At 40.8% G+C, this 12502-nt stretch overlaps 1 long non-coding RNA gene across 1 annotated transcript; it reads right to left on the bottom strand.

The window, feature by feature from the left end:
* Nucleotides 1-10785: 10785 nt before the first annotated feature.
* LOC139354069 (uncharacterized) lies at nucleotides 10786-12270 on the bottom strand. The gene is made up of 2 exons (XR_011605183.1): nucleotides 11188-12270; nucleotides 10786-11129 (listed from the first exon to the last, which is right to left on the bottom strand). It is a non-coding gene; the product is annotated as an uncharacterized lncRNA (long non-coding RNA).
* Between the last annotated feature and the right edge of the window lie 232 nt (nucleotides 12271-12502).

Genomic DNA, 12502 nt, shown 5'->3' with positions numbered 1-12502 from the left:
CCAGTATACTGAAATGGAAGAATCCGCCGGTGGGGAGAATCTACCCCTAGGACCGTCGAAGGGGAGATCAAGCATGCTTCCCCAATTTCAGAGGCATGAAGAGGACAACGTAGAGGCTGCCGAGCGGCGGGAACAAAGATTGCTGGAGCTCTTGAGGCAGAGCAACGAAATGCAGAGTGGTATGAGCGCCCAGATAGAAGCGCTGAAAGCACAAATTACCGAATTGCAGTCTCCGACATCCAGGAGACCCGAGCAGTACCTCTACTCATTCAGAAATATATGTCCAAATCTTAGTCCAAATTGCAGTTCCTTCTATTCCATCATAATAATAGTTTCAGCTCTTTCCGTTTGAATCAAGATTGGTGTCTTGATGATCTTCTTCCGATACGATTTGTTGTAGGGTGGTCGCGGTTGTGAGTTCAGTTCTCGACAACTGAATTTATCCAATGTCCGTGGATGCACGATCCTCCAAGTCACGGTCGCCATGTAGTATTTATTGTCCGCCGTGTATACAACTTACAACTAGCTATTCGCGGCTGCGCTGCCTGCAAACATTGGCATCTATATCAAAGTATATGCTCACAAATGTATTTGGCTGATAGCAGCGAGAGCGCGAGAGAAGTTGTATATGCATTCATTGTATGTGTCTGCACTCAGGCCATGGGAATATGCTGACACTAGCACTTCCCATAAGTTGGGCTGTGAGGCGCGTTTTTTAATTTGTTTAACTACACTGTAACACAATGTTGGTATCGGTACAGTGGGTACTCGCTACAATGATACATGCATACTACAGAGGGGGGTAGGTCCAGTTAGCAGATCCGAAATTCTACCAGAGCTCGCAAATTGACGTGCACATAGGCGCCGAAATCCTTCCATCGATTATTTTAGGCGGCTTCCATTCAAATGTTTGCGAAACACTCCTTGGTCAAGAGACCATATTCGGGGGGATTCTCTGCGGCCCAATAGCGAAAAATCCCACTAACAGAATATCTTCATTCTCAGCACGATTGTCTGTCACCGAGTCTCAACTAGGGGGCATCCTTACCAAATTTTGGGAGTTGGAGGACGTTCCAGTGAAGCCGGGTAAGGAATCCAGTTCGGTGTGTGATGATAACTTCAAGCAAACCACCGCAAGGGATAAAGAAGGAAGGTATGTTGTTTCTTTTCCCTTTAAAGAACCCATCAAAATAAACCTGGGACATTCAAGGCCCATTGCAACTGCGCAAATCCTTAGCAATGAAGTACGGTTGATCAAAGGCCCCCTTGAAAGAGCAATATGACTCAGTTATTCAGGAGTATTTAGATTTAGGTCATATGCACCTAATCTCTTCAAATGACGACTCCAGCAATCTTTACTTGCCACACCACGCGGCTTTCAAGCAAGACAGAACCACCAAAAAGGTTCGTGTCGTATTTAACGCCTCCAATAAATCGTCAAACGGTTACAGCTTAAATAATATCCTTTATACAGGTCCGATACTGCAATCTGAATTGATCACCCAGATCCTCAAATGGCGATTCTTTAAATACGTCTTCAATGCTCACATCGCCAAGATGTATCGGCAGATTCTCGTCCATTCCGGTCATACACGTTTCCAAAGAATCCTGTTCCGCGATAAAGAGGGAAAACTCTGTGATTATGAGCTCGACACTGTCACTTTCAGAGGTAACTGTGCTCCCTTTCTGGCTATACGCATGCTTCCACAACTGGCCCAGGGTGTACGACCAATATGTAGGATGTAGGACCAATATCCTTTAGCAAGTGACATAATTTCTAACTTTATGTATGTAGATGATGCTCTAGCTGGCAACTACACGCAACAGTCCGCCTCAAGAGTGCAGGCTTTCCGCTGCGCAAGTGGACTTGAAATGAGAGGAAACTATTACAAGGTATTCCAAAATAACACTTGATTAGGGCCGACTTTCTGGAGTTGGAAGACGCCAGTATGACAAAAACTCTGGGAATCCGTTGGCGACATCTGATAGTTTCCTTTTTCTGCCGATCGATTATTCTCTCCAAACAAATTACACCAAACGAGAAGTTTTATCCCAGATAGTCAAACTGTTTGATCCAGTAGGGTGGTTATCGCCATTCATTGTTCGGGCCAAAATTTGTTTGCAAGAAATTTGGCTGCGGGAGTTAAGCTGGGACCAGCCTCATCCGACTGATCTCGTCACAAAGTAGCGTGACATTCTTAATGGGTATCCAACCCTGAAAGAAGTTCACATTCCAAGATGGGTAAGATTTCGTCCAGCGACAAAACTGCAGTACCTCGGGTTTTGCGATGCATAGCAGAGCGCCTATGGTACTGCCATCTTTGTTCGCGTCGAAACGACTGATGGCTGAATCACCCACTTGCCTTCATCCAAAACCCCCTTTCCATACTTCGTTTAGAACTGTGTGGTGCGGTGCATCTCTCCGAACTCGCTGCAGCAGTTCTCTCCGAAATGCCTCCTAATCAGTACGGTACGTATTATTGGACAGACTCCACAATAGTGTTTGCATGACTAGGCATGCCAGCATGCACTTGGACTACATTCGTCGCCAACAGAGTCGCGAGAATTGATCAGCTCACCAACAGAGGACAGTTGTTTCATGTGAAATCGGAAGATAACCCAGCTGATCTGGCAAGTAGAGGCGTCTCAGTCCATGAGCTCAAGAACAGCAACATCTGGTGGCACGGGCCTGAGTGGCTGCTTCACAACCAGGAGCAGTGGCCACTCAATTCGTCGGCCCAGCTCGAAACAGAACTCGAACAACACCAAATAAGATGTAACGTCGCCATAGCGCCCCCGAAAACTGACATTTGGGAGCGTTTTTCAGCATTCAAGAGGGCTTTAGGAGTTCTCGCTTACGTATTCCGTTTTGCAAGGATGTGTCGCAGGCAAAATGTCAACGTAAAGGCAGAACTCACTGCCATAGAGTTGTCGGACGTCCAAAAGAGGCTTATTGTGCTCACTCAGTGCAATGAGTTTTCAGTAAAACGTTCTCCAATTTAAACCCTTTTGTCGAAAGCCACAGTGTCTTAAGAGCAAGCGGGCGTTTACGAGCGTCAGAGATGCTAAGTTATGATGAATAACATCCAATCATCCTTCCGGCAAGGTGCATTTTTGCGAAACTTTTGGTCTTCTCTACCCATCGCATATCCTTGCACGGGGGAAACCAACTGATGATCCGACTGATTCGCTCCAAGTATTGGATCCCTAAGCTGAGGAATCTTGTAAAAGACACCATTCATTCTTGCCGAGTGTGTACCATTTACAAACAGAAGCTGCAAACTCAGCTGATGGGAGACTTGCCCTATGCAAGATCTACGTTTTCCAGACCATTTGCACACACGGGCATTGATTTTTCGGGACCATTTGATATAAAAAACTATGTCGGTCGGGGTGTAAGATAACAAAGGGGTATGTCTGCGTTTTTGTGTGTTTCAGTACCCGAGCTATCCATCTAGAGGCTACGTCGGACCACTGAGAAGTTTCTGGAAGCTTTCTCCAGTTTCTCCGCACGACGTGGCTGTCCGCACCACATACATTCTGACAGCGGGAAAGCGTTTGTTGGAGTCTCCACGTCCTTCATTGAAGCCACGAGGTCTTTGATCCTGTCCAAGTACAGTCTCCAAAATGTGACCTGGCCCTTGAAACCTCCTGGCGTCCCTCAAATGGGAGGGCTATGGGAGCCCGGTGTCAAAAGCTCGGGAAGTACACATTTGAAGAGTTAGCTACCCTCATTTGGTGGATCCTTGCTGCCCTGTGAGTCGCTTTCACGCAACCTTGGCAAAGGCCCTCAACCGCCGCGTGGGCGATGAACGGGCTTGCACCACCGAAATCCGCTCAAGGTCGTAGATGATGGCCCGACAACTGCTGATGCTGGTTGATGACCAGACCATCAGTCTCACTGTCTGTATCGTCATCCGTCTCGCAGTCAGCCTCGCAACAACTTGTTCAACTTCAGTTGAACGCGTCGTAAAGTCTATTTTATTATATTTGGTGGTGGGCAGCAAGCCCCAAACAATTGGGTGAGTCCTACTCGCGAGCTTTTGGCGTTGGAAAAACCTCGAGCGAAAATATCTAGACCTCAAGCATATGTCGCTAGTGCCTAGATGGGAGGTACGTTTATGTTAATATTTCCTTCCGCACCATTGCGTTTTTAAAGAGGATAGCACGTCCACGGGTAGTATTTGATGGATCGGCCAAAAGTTCATCTGAATTCTCGGGACCTACAATCCAAGTCAGTCAATTCGATATTCTTATCCGGTTTGGCGCATTTTCCGTGGCTCTTACAGCAAAATGAACCGGTGTGTACGCTTTGCACCACCTGATGCCATGCTTCTTTCTTCAATAGCCGTGCCCAAACTGGAGCATTGCGCCACTTCTTTGCTTGCACAATTGGTCAACGGTTTATCAAATCATAAACTTTACCCTGGCCACTTCGATTGTTGGTCTGATTCTTCTATCTTACTATCATGGCTTCGCGAAGAACCTTCAAAGTTAAATGTCTTCGTCGCAAATAGGGTCGCAGCCATACAGCAACAAACAACACATAGTTGAATTTGGCAGACATGTTTTCTTATCTGCATGAGGAAAATATCATGTGGCCTAAGAAGTGCCTTCTAGAAAAAAATGCTTCCTGAGATTCGCTCCAATGTACTGCTGGTCTCCGACTGTTCAGACATGTCTCAGGAAGCGCCCGCATTTTCGGTTTGTGGTGTGGGTTTTTGCGGACTTTTCTTCTACAAGCCAAAAGTTTGTAACAAGGCACCACAAAAGTTCTATGGATGGAGCTCTTCAAGGATCTTTCAACTGCGGCATTTCTAAGTGCGCCTAAGCGTTTCGTTGCCACTGGTCAGATTTTGCGGGCGCCAAGAACGAGCTCGAGGCGTTGCGTCAGCACTTTCGAAGCCAGCAGCAACAAAGGAAAGTGCATAATCACTGCCCCGCCAGCGGTTTTGATCGGCGTTTTATACCTACTCGCTCTCCACACTTCGTAGGCTTATGGGAGGTTGTTTGTATCGCTCGTTGGAATCATTTATCCTCGGTCTTGATTAGCTACCCACCCTGGTATGCCAGACCCAGGCGATAATTAATTCCCGTCCTCTTGCACCACTTTCAGATGACCTTTCGTGATGACCTTGGCGGGCTTACTCCAGGACACTTCCACATTGGGTGGCCTATCGCGGCATTGGCTAAGATCTCTCCGAGATAACCTACAGCCGGTTAGATTGTTGGCAGCGAGCTACGTTTATTCAGCAAGCCTTTTGAAAAAGATGGAGTGAAGAGTACTTGACACTGCTCCAACAACGTACAAAGTGGCGCGTCAAGAATGAAGGACTACCCTCGTTAAAAAGGCCTCTATCAAGAGTCGTCGAAGTTATTTCCGGAGCCAATGGCGTCGTTAGAGTTGCTGTTTCACGTACTTCGTCCGGCACAACAAAATGAGCAGTTTCCAAGCTTTGCATACCTCCCGTTGAGTCCAGTGTTGAAAACGCAGATCTTTCAACAGGGGGAGATGTTTAAAGCTGCAGCTGATACAACTCTCTGTAAGTTGGGCATCAACTCACTCTTTCTACCACTCATTCGAAAGCTTATGTTAAGTCTCTCTCTCTTTCCTTCTGACTGGCAAAAGTTTTCTCGCAGAACAGATGCAATTCGACCTTAAAACTAACGAGAGTAAAGAAAAAATTTAGTACCTAGAGTGTGTTAGTTTATTAAATAATTGTTGTCGAAGAAGCTCGGTAGCTTAAAATACTTTTCTTGAATTTAAATGAATTTTCTTAAGAGGTTACTTCTTCTATACGTTAATTTGTTTACTGGCCTGACGAGTATCCAAGACACAGCAATTTCTACACTCAAAGAAAAAACCGTTCTCAGCGTTCTTGATTTCAGTATTTTCGATCTCAAAAGTGAGCCAAGATCGACTCATACTAAAAATCCTAAAATCGTCATCGAAGTCTTCTCGGTTTGCGAACTGACTTTTAAGAATGGCCGATCTTGATTTCGGTATGAATTGTTCTCGGATTCAACATCGAATCGATTTCGATTTTGAGAAGAACCGTTCTCGGTTTTAGCATCGCATCGATCTCGAATTCGAGAAGAACCGTTCTTGGTTTCAACATCGCACCGATCTCGCTCCCATTATCAATAAAAATGCTAAATTATTTCAATTTATATTTATTTGAGCCTTACGGCCTTAATGTCCTTATTAAGTCTATATAGATGGAGGGGGGCGATACAAAGTCAGACAAACTATAAATGTAGTTTCTTGATGGATTTTTTACAACGTAAAAAAAAAATGATAATTGTATTCTTCAAATAATTTTTTTACAATAAACATAAACTTTACTTAAATATTCTCGTATTTTATGAATTAAAAATTGCTTGAAAGCACACTTAACCACTCGTAAGAAACCCCGGCACCTAAAACAAGAAATGATTTTAATTAATACAGTACAAACATATACCCTTTAAATTTATGTCGTGCTTAAGATGGTGGCGAATAACAATCACAATCTATTACTTATCGGACCACCCTCGTATGTACATTGTACGTATATAATTAAATCTCTGCACCATAAGTGTATTAAAAAAATTCTTTATTTAATTTTACTTTACACTGGTTACAATAATTTTGGAAGAACACCGACTTACTGTTGATAAGTCTAAAACTGAACTCATTCTCTAACTTCTACTTCATTTACGATCATACCTCGGTTTAAAGCTTTAGAGCTTTCTGTGTGTGCGACTTATTGCAATTGAGTGATTCTCTAAATTTGGACTTTGGACTCCAGACCTGGGTCCCGAAATCTGAGTATCCTAATTCGTGGGAAACTGCCGATAGTCTGAACAGCTAATTGTTTAGTCTATAAAGCTTGGTTTTTTGTTTCATGGAAATTTCCTCTGGCTTGCCTTTAGTTCGGTAATTATACCCGTTACTCGTAGAGTAAAAGGGTATTCTAGATTCGTCGGAAAGTATGTTACAGGCAGAAGGAAGCCTTTCCGACCCCATAAAGTATATATATTCTTGATCAGGATCACTAGCCGAGTCAATCTAGCCATGTCCGTCTGTCCGTCTGTCTGTCCGGATGAACGCTGAGATCTCGGAAACTATGGGAGCTAGGCTATTGAGATTTGGCGTGCAGATTTCTGAGCTTCTTACGCAGCGCAAGTTTGTTTCAGTAGAGTGCCACGCCCACTCTAACACCCACAAACCCCCCAAAACTGTGGCTCCTACAAGAATATGGCTAGAATAAAAATTTTAACTGAAATGTAATGTTCTTATCAACACCTATCGATTGACCCAAAAAAAGTTTGCCACGCCCACCGTAACGCCCATAAACCGCCCACAAACTTCAAAAAATCGTAAATATGAACGTGGATATCTCGGAAACTATCAAAGATAGAGAATTGGGATTTCAGATTTAGATTCCGTAGCCTTATACGCAGCGCAAGTTTGTTACGCGAATATGTCACGCCCACTCTAACGCCCACAAACCGCGAAAACCTGTGACGCCCACAATTTTTATGCTAGATAAAAAATGTTAACTGAAATGTATTGGTCTCGACAATACCTATCGATTGGTCCAAAAATTTGCCACGCCCACTGTAATAATCGTTGATATGCAGATTATTAATGATTTTGTAAGACGTGTATTGAAGCGCGTCTTTATTGATGCCACTTTTGAAACGGAAGAGAGCTTTTCCAGTGTGACCATCTCTAACGAACATACGTGCATTCAATATGAGCTTATACATTATTAACACTTACTACCTAATTATGAGAATACTGCATTCTCACTATTATTACACGCTTTCTTCTTTTTTTTTAATTTAACAACTTTAATCCCAACCATATCTTTTGGGTGGTCTTATAGTTCTTCCTGATCGTGATACTGTGGGTTCTACCTCTTCTTCTGAACTGAAACTTCCAGGGGTTTCATAGTCCACTGAGGTATCAATGTTACTTAAATTTACAAAGGTGCTATTACTTAAGGAATCTATGTTTTCGTCTATGTTAACATTGTCAGTTTGATTTAGATCAAAATTTTCAGTTTCTTCGACTACTGGCTCTTCGCTTATATTAACAGTCTCTTCATTGCTTTTTTCAGTTTCTTCTGGTTCGTTTTCTCTTAAGTTAACAGTTCCATTTTCACTTAAATTAACAATTTCATTGTCATACATATTAACAGTTTCATTATCATACATATTAACAGTTTCATTATTATAATAAATATTATTGCCGTTTTGTGTCTTATTAATGAGTCTTCTATTTCTTGTAAAAAAATTATTGAAGTAATCTTTTATAATGTACGATCTTTCATTTACTTTTTGTTTTATGATTCCATATTCCCATTCATTGGCATTTTTTCTAAATTGGACTTTATCTCCTATATTTAATGAACGCAGAGTTTTTTAGAAGGCATATTATAATAGGCCTTTTGTTTCGCCTTTTTATGACCGAATCTTTTAATAATCTTTTCCTCCTCAATGTGATTTCTCAACAGCTCCGATTTCTTAATTGGCATTTTTGTCTTACACATTCGTCCAAAGAACAGTTCGCATGGAGCAAGACCTAAACTAGCTACGGGAGTAGCATTGTACTCAAGGATTCTAAGCTGGTAATCAGTTGCTTTAGAGCAACGTTTTAAAATATTCTTCGCAATCGCCACCCCTTTTTCTGCTAGTCCGTTGCTTTGTGGGTACCGAGGACTCGAAAACTGCAATAATGTATTACATTCATTAGCAAAGTTTCTAAACGAAAATGAATTAAAGGGATTGTTATCACATTTGAGCTTTGATGGGTACCCATAATTATCAAATGTTTTTCTTAGTTCTTCAATGACATTTGCAACTGATTTCCCTTTTAGCCGACTAACAATCAAGAAATTAGAATATGCATCAAAGATTGACAGAAAATTGTTTCCCCTGTAATCAAAAAAATCCATTCCTGCCATATGAAATGGATATTCTGGTGTTTCATCATCTATTAGAGGTTCCTTTTGATTGTTTCTTCTGAACTGTTCACATACCTCGCAAGAGTGCACCAATTCCTTAATTTGTACGCTCATGTCTGGCCAGTAGTAAAGTTTTCGTGCTCGAGCTAAGGTTTTCTCCACACCTAAATGGGACTCATGAACTTGGTTTGAGATTGATTTCTGTAACTTGGACGGGATCACCAGCCTACCAGCACGAAATAGAAGACCGTTTTCAAAATGTAATTCCGATTTGAATTTATAGAAGTTTTGACCAAATTGGTTTAATTTATGGAATGATGGCCACCCATTTTTAACAAATTCAGCTATTTTCCAATAATTTTCATCGTTTTCCAAAACCCTAAGATAGCATTCATAATTTTCTTGCGAGAAACAGGCTGCTTGGCTTATTATATGAATTACATTGGCCAGTTCCGGGATGTCTGATTCATCCGGTAGTTGAGCTCGAGATAAACAGTCTGCAACTAACATGTCTATTCCAGGTTTATATTTTACGGACATTTTTGGGTATTTTAGAAGATATAGCAGCATTCGCTGTAATCGCATTGTTACTGAGTCAATGTCACGGCTTAATAAGACTTCCAGAGGCTTGTGGTCACTTTCTACTAAAAATTCTCTACCGTAGACATAGTAGTGAAACCTTTCACACGCAAAAACAATTGCTAAAAGCTCTTTTTCAATTTGAGCCCACTTTTGTTCACTCTTTGTAAGCGTACGTGACGCAAAACTGATTGGATGTCCGTTTTGTAGAATAACACAACCGAGACCGTTTTTTGAGGCATCGGTTTGAATGACAACAGGCTTAGCGCTGTCATAAACGGCTAAAATCGGATCACTTGTTATAGTTCTAAGCAAGTCATTGAGTTCGTTTTGATGTTGTACAGTCCACTCAAACGAAGTATCATTCCTAGTCAGATTTCTCAGGTTTGTAGTTCTAGAAGATAAGTCTGGGATAAACTTGGCTAAATATTTAAAAAGTCGAAGAATACGTAGCACTCCCGCTTTATCTTCTGGGATTTTAATATTCTGAATGGCTTCTAAATGCTTTCTTTGAGGTTTCTTTCTGATAAAATATGACCCATAAATTCAACTTCTTGTTTCCTATATTGAACTTTGTCCGGGTTAAAACGTATTCCATTTTCTTGAGCCCGCTGAAGTACTTGTAACAACGTGTTATCATGATCTTCAAGATTTTCCCCTAATATTCCTATGTCATCAAAGTAAACTATTACATTTGGTATGCCTCCAAAAATTTGAACCATATTTCGTTGAAACATTTCAGGAGCGCTATTGATTCCAAATGGAATCCGGTTAAATTTAAATCTCCCGAATGGAGTCATGAATGTCGTTAAATCTGAACTATCTTCATCCAGCTCCATTTGCCAGAATCCATGGGACAGATCCAGGATAGTAAAAACCTTTTTCCGAGTTAATTGTATCATAAAATCATCTATTGTTGGTATAAGGTAATGTTCTCTTTTAATTGCGTTATTTAACGGCTTAGGATCTAAACAAAGTCTGAGTTTTCCGTTTGATTTTTCCACTACTTGCAAATTGTTCACCCAACTAGTCGGGTATGTTACTGGGGAGATTATCTTTTCCTTTACCATAGCATTTAACTCTTGCTCCAATGACCCTAACAAACTTTGTGGGAACCTTTTTTTGTAATGGAGGACAGGCTGAGCACCTTCCTTCAAAATGATTGATTGTTTCTTTGGCAGCTTACCGAGTCCCTGAAATAATTGACTAAATTTTTCCACAAATTCCTCCCTGGTTTGAGGTAATCTACATATTTAATCAATATTTAAATGTTTAATGAGTTTTAACTCTACAGAGGACTTAAGACCTAATAGTGGTTCACATTTCGCATCAACAACTAAAAATTCAATACATTTTGCTGTTTCTGAATTCAGATCATAACAGTTTGCTTTAACTTTTCCAAAATTATTAACTTTAACATTATTATAGTCAAAAATTAGAATGTTTTCTTTTTTAACTTCAAGTTTTAATTCTTTAACTAAATCACTTGGGATGCAGTTAACATCAGCGCCTGTGTCCACTTTAAACGTAACATTTTTTCCATTTATTTTATATGTTTTCGTCCATCTTACTCTGTTTAGCCCGCACTCGCTTATTCTAAAATTACTTTCATTAATGTAAGCCTCTGATTTAAATACTCTTTCCTTACTTTTACCTGATTCTATCCAATTAATAACTGCTCCGGCTGTTTGCTTGCGATCCACATCTATCTGCTTGCTTTTGTAGTTGTTGTTATCCACTCGTTTGTTGCTGGTGTTGTTGTTATCCACTCGTCTATTGCTGCTGTTGTAGTTGTTGTTATCCACTCGTTTCTTCTGCTGCTTGCAGTACTTGGAAAAATGTCCGCGGCAGAGGTAGACGGGTCTGAAGACGTCACCATGGTGCCGACCATGCCATGTGCGGTTCCATCGTTGGGAAACAATGTACTGTATATTTCCGTGACCTTTGATCCAGCCAACCATAGGAATGTGGCAATCTTTTTGGCTTCTGGCTCTGAGTCTTTGCCTGACGCCATCATGTATATGATAAACGACCTCTTCCATTTTGGCCACTCATATGCCAGCATTGAGCAGTCGATTTCTTGTAGAACTCGCTCCATTTTGTTCCTTTTTAGTTTGCAATTGATATTTTCACTTCTGACACCATGTAATAATCGTTGATATGCAGATTATTAATGATTTTGTAAGACGTGTATTGAAGCGCGTCTTTATTGATGCCACTTTTGAAACGGAAGAGAGCTTGTCCAGTGTGACCGTCTCTAACGAACATACGTACATTCAATATGAGCTTATACATTATTAACACTTACTACCTAATTATGAGAATACTGCATTCTCACTATTATTACACCCACTCTAACGCCCATAACGCTTAAATCTGTATACCGCCGGTAGGTGGCGCATTTTAATCTCGCTTTGCTACTTGCATATCTCTATTTAGCTGAGTAACGGGTATCTGATAGTCGAGGTACTCGACTATAGCGTTCTTCCTTGTTTTCCATTGGCTTGTTGACAATTAAATTTGGATTCTTATTTCTTAAAGGGTGTCACGAGGGTGACTGCATAATGTGTGCATGTATGTGTGGGTGTTTGGACATGTACATAGGAGTATGTGGTACTATGGATATGTCACTCCCCCATCCGTTGAATTTGGCCAGTCCTCAGGTCGACAATCTTGGGTATAACATGATATATTCTTCTATGTTAATTGGGTAGATCGTTTACAATTTCTGTACTTTTTGGTGTTTCTTCCTTTGGTTTTATATAATTTATAATAAGTTTTCTTGGTATGCTCTTAAATTTATAGCATAAATACAATAAAATGCTTATAATAATGATTACAAAGGTTGTTATAGTAATTGATTGAAATACATTCTAATATTTTGTATGTGATTATATTATCTCTTTTGTTTGAATATAAGACAATGGTTCTAATTTTGTTACATTATTATTTATGTAAACACTCTGTGT

The sequence above is a fragment of the Drosophila suzukii genome, assembly GCF_043229965.1.
Source record: "Drosophila suzukii chromosome 2 unlocalized genomic scaffold, CBGP_Dsuzu_IsoJpt1.0 scf_2c, whole genome shotgun sequence".
NCBI lineage: Eukaryota > Metazoa > Arthropoda > Insecta > Diptera > Drosophilidae > Drosophila > Drosophila suzukii.
Note: the sequence above shows the minus strand (reverse complement) of the source record. Positions and strands in the feature narration are given on the sequence as shown.